Raw genomic sequence first — 5,000 nt, forward strand, 5'->3', positions numbered from 1 at the left:
CTCTTTCTTCCCCCCTATCTCTTTTTTATGTTTTTATGTCTGTCTGTATGTCGGTCTATTTCAATCTATCCTTTGATTATGCCAGTTTGATGTGCTGTGCGTATGTGTATCTGATATCTGTCCGCGTTCCTATGTAACAGCATGTAATAGTCAAAACCTCGCAGGGTGAAAGAGGTTAGCTATGAAGTGACGAGCCGTTCAGGTCTACAAGTGTCACTGTCTCAACCCTTCACCCTTCAACTCTTCCTCATTCGGCCTCACCCAACGCTCTAGGGTCTCCGCCTCCCCCCCCTCCTTTCTCCCTCCTACCAATCCCCCCCCCCCGGCTCCCTCCTGCCACCCTGACATTATTAGTTTTCAAAGGGTCACCATCTCTCACCGCAGCGAAGCGAAGGCGCCCGACCCAAGCAACGGAGAACTTCCATTGTTTCTTCGGCGTCGCTTCCTCCGCCTTAAAGAAGGTGGAGGAGGAGGCGGGGGAGAAGGAAAGGGGGAGGAGGAGGGCGGGGGGAAGAAGGGAAGGGGATGAAGAGGGAGGAGGAGGGAGGGAATGGGGAGAGGATGAAGAGGAGAATGGAAGGAAGGAAGGATTGGAGAAGTGAAGGGGAGAAGGGGAGAAGGGGAGAAGGGAAGGAGTGAAGGAGGAAAAGGTGGAAGGAGGTGGGGGGGGGGTAAGGGGTCATAGCAGAGGCACCCCCAGGTCACCTTCGTCGTCAGCTTCTAACCTCGAGGGCGTTTCTGCACGGTGGCCTGGAGAGCTGGGCGTCTTTAGGGTGTGCGTGCGTGCGTGTGTGTGTGTGTGTGTGTGTGTGTGTGTGTGTGTGTGTGTGTGTGTGTGTGTGTGTGTGTGTGTGTGTGTGTGTGTGTGTGTGTGTGTGTGTGTGTGTGTGTGTGTGTGTGTGTGTGTGTGTGTGTGTGTGTGTGTGTGTGCTAACTTTTATTCATTATGTTCATTAATATATCTATTTTTCCTTTCCATATTTACAAATGCTATCCAACACTTTAAAATACCAGATTTATTTTCTTACTCAGTAATATGACAACACGTGTCGCCAATACGACAAAAGAAGAATATCAGAAAAACACACTCGCACATTTCAGCCTCTGCCCACTCTTGCAACGAACGCGTATTTGCATATGCCATAAACTTCACAACTTGCAACAAACACAATGTACCTTTCGCAGTGATCTTCGCGCTGTAAGTACCCACTAATTCTCCTCCGAATCTTCCTTGTTTCTGCACAAAAAGAACTGTTCTTCCTCCTCGGCTTTCTCACTCTTTTGGTTGTTCGTCGCAGCAGACACCTCAACAAGGAACACGGGACGCAAGAGGAACATACGCGCTCTCGTCGGCTCGCACTGCTCGGATCACTGTCAGCCTTCAGGCCCCTAGCAGGCGTTAGTCATCTTCCTCCTCCTCCTTCTCCTCCTTCTCCTCCTCCTCCTCCTTCTCCACACACTTCACTCTTCCTCCTCACTGCATGGAATCCCTCCTCACTCTGTCTCTTCACCGCTTCTCATTCCTCTGTTCTTTCTCCTTCTTCGCAAAGTGCCTCAAGAACGTCCTTCAGCTCTTCCCAAGGACCTGTTCAGTCAGCACGTCGGCACACCCTCCCACAAGACGCCCTTAGCTCCGAGCGGGGCGCGCGCGCGCGCACGGGCGGGGGTGGCACGAGGGAGAGCGAAAGAGCAAGGAAAGAAGGCGTTTCGGCCCTCCAGAGGAGCCCTGTCGCGCGCAGGAGGCAGTACGTGTGTGAGTGTGTGCGGAGGGCACGACCGCCACGGAGGAAGTGAGGAGCTCCGTGGCCCCTCGCCCCCTCCTCCCCCTGCTCCTCCTGCTCCTCCTCCTCCTCCTCCCTTCACCTTCCTCCGCACCCGACCACCGCAGCGCACCTCGCCGCCAACATCCCAACTAGTTAATTGTTAGTGTTTCGGGCGGTAGGTAGCTGGCTGGCTCCTGTCTGCGCGGTAACGGCGGAAGAGGTGGTGGTGGTGGAGGAGAAGGAGGAGGAGGAGTAGGGGGAGGAGGAGAAGGAGGAGGAGGAGAAGGAGGAGGAGGAGGAGGAGGAGGAGGAGGAGGAGGAGGAGGAGGAGGAGAGGAGGAGGAGGGGGAGGAGGAGGAGGAGGAGGAGGAGGAGGAGGAGAGGAGGAGGAGGAGGAGGAGGAGGAGGAGGAGAAGAAGAAGAAGAAGAAGAAGAAGAAGGGGGAGGAGGAAGAGGAGTAGAGAGGGAAGGAGGGAGGGAGGGAGGGAGGAAGGGAGGAGGAAGAGGAAAAGAGGGAGGGGGAGGAGGAGAGAGAGAGATGATGGGGCGGAGGAGGAAGAGGGAGAGGGGGACGAGGATGTAGAAGAGGAGTTAGAGGAAGAGTAGGAGGAGGAGAAGGAAGAGGAGGAGGATATGGGGGAGGAAGAAGAGGAGGGGAAAAAAGAGGAAGGGGGGGGGGGGGAGAGCAGCAGCAGTAACAGCAAGAGGAGGAGGAGGAGGAGAAGCTGGAGGAGGAGGAGAAGCTGGAGGAGGAGGAGGAGGAGGAGAAGGAAGAGGAGGAGGATGTGGGGGAGGAGGAGGAGGGGGAGGAGGAGGAAGAGAAGGAGGAGGAGGAGGAGGAGGAGGAGGAGGAGGAGGAGGAGGAGGGAGAGGAGGAGGAGGAGGAGGAGGAGGAGGAGGAGGAGGAGGAGGAGGAGGAGGAGGAGGAGGAGGAGGAGGAGGAGGAGGAGGAGGAGGAGGAGGAGGAGGAGAAGGAGAAGGAGGAGGAGGAGGAGGAGGAGAAGGAGAAGGAGAAGGAGAAGGAGGAGGAGGAGGAGGAGGAGGAGAGGAGGAGGAGGAGGAGGAGGAGGAGGAGGAGGAGGAGGAGGAGGAGGAGGAGGAGGAGGAGAAGGAGAAGGAGGAGGAGTTCAAATATTACAATGAATGCAACAAGGGCAAGGGAATGTATGCGAACGGAAGAATAAGGTAAAATGAATGATAAAAAATGATAATGTACGTTTGACATGAATAGATAAACGACAATGACAAAGATATAGAAAAAAACGCAAACAATATATACAAAGAAAGTGGAAAAATAAATTTCAAAATAAAACCAGAGAAACTATTGCAATGATGATGATGATAATAATAATGACAATAATAATCATCATTATAATCATAATAATAATAATTATCGTTATCATTATCATTATAACAAAAAATAACAATAGTGATAGAAATAATAATAATTGCAATAACAATATCAACGCACCTGTGTCAGTATTAGTGAAGGGTGTAATAATATCATCAACGAGAAATGATGATGTTCATAATGATAATGGGAAGGATGACGATGGGTAAAATGATCAACAACAACAAAAATAACAACAATAACAACAACAACAGCAAGGCCACGAAATACTAACAACAACGGCGATGAAGATAGTTAATAACTACTAATATTACTACTTCTAATGAGAAATATTAGAATATGATAATGATAATACAAATGACAATTATCAAAACAATAATAACAACAATGTTAATACTGCTACTAATTATGATAAAAGATGATTATCATTATAATTGTTATGCTATTGTGACGGTTATAAAAACAACAATAATGATGATAATAATGGTAATACTAACGTCACAGAAAAGACTATAACTATCCTGATACTATGAAAATAATATTAATCGTGATATTGATAATACTAAAATTGGCGATAGTAATAATAACAGTCAATAACAACAAAATAAAATTCAGCATTATCTCATTATCTCTTCATTATCATCATTATTATCACAATAGTAATAGCAGTAGTAATTATATCACTACCACCAATAACATTACGAGAACAAATTGTAATAATATGTGCAATATTGCAACATCACTATCACCGATCTGTACTAAGATCTTCAGCCTTATCCATATATTCTGGGCACAGCTGATAAGGGCATCATCCCCCTCAGGACCGCCCCCCCCCCCCGTACCACCCGGCGCCATAATCCCATACTCTTCGGAGATGTGGATGTTACAGGGTCATTCTCGCCTGCCTCTCTGACCTCTGACCTCGCCAGAACATATTTTTATACTTATAGAGGGACGTTTCCTGCCATTGTTTTTTTTTTTTTTTTTTTTAATATGTTACCTCTTTTGGTCATTATGCGTATGTGAATTTCTATGTGTCTGCGCATGCGTCTTTCTAGGGGTGTGTGTATATGTATTTCTGTCTGGGTGTTATGACGCTATAAGAATTTTTCCTCATCCTTTTCTCCCTTTTCGCTTTCGATGAGTTCTGCTATGACTTTGTATGCCCATTAATAAATTTTGCAAATGCAACTTATGCAACAGCAACATCTAAAGGAACAGGGAAAAATATGATTTAAAATAGTGATTCATTTGTGGGTTTGATAAGAGTTCTGAATAAATAAAAAAACAAACATTTTGACTCATAAAACACTTTTTATAGGAAACCTTACTGCGGATGTGAATTTGTAATAGCATATAAATAACTAAAAATATGACCATATATACATATCGTATGTGTTCGTATGTGCACAGACAAAGGGCTCACTCTTTTGAGAGAGTTGAAATCTCTATTGAGCATGTGCATAAGTGTTCAAGAATGTGAACAATTAGTATACACAGACTGTACGGGAGGAATAAGTCTGAAGATAAGCGCGTAAAAAGAGAAGAGAACAGGCTTGTGCGTATGACTCACTCTCTACCACAGCGTTGAAATCTCCGGCCATTGTCCCGTTTTCTATGATGGTTCTCGTTTTCTTTAGCTTGTCATTACCAGAATGGAAACGGGTAGCTCCTTCTCACTCTCTTGCTCGACTTTCACTTACGTCGTTTTCATTGGATTGCGGCTTTCTTTGCTTGAAAACTTTCCCGACATATGGTTATTCTTTGCTATAGCTTTTGTAAACCAATTGTTAATATTGTTGCTCACATAATTGTGTAGCTCTCGTTTTCTTTATTTCGCGTCTGCCTCTGCCTCTGTCTTTCTATCTGCCTGTCTGTTTTTCTTT

Source organism: Penaeus japonicus, unplaced genomic scaffold (genome assembly GCF_977035675.1).
Source record: "Penaeus japonicus unplaced genomic scaffold, GWHDUDI00000001_assembly GWHDUDI00000016, whole genome shotgun sequence".
In the NCBI taxonomy this organism is placed as follows: domain Eukaryota; kingdom Metazoa; phylum Arthropoda; class Malacostraca; order Decapoda; family Penaeidae; genus Penaeus; species Penaeus japonicus.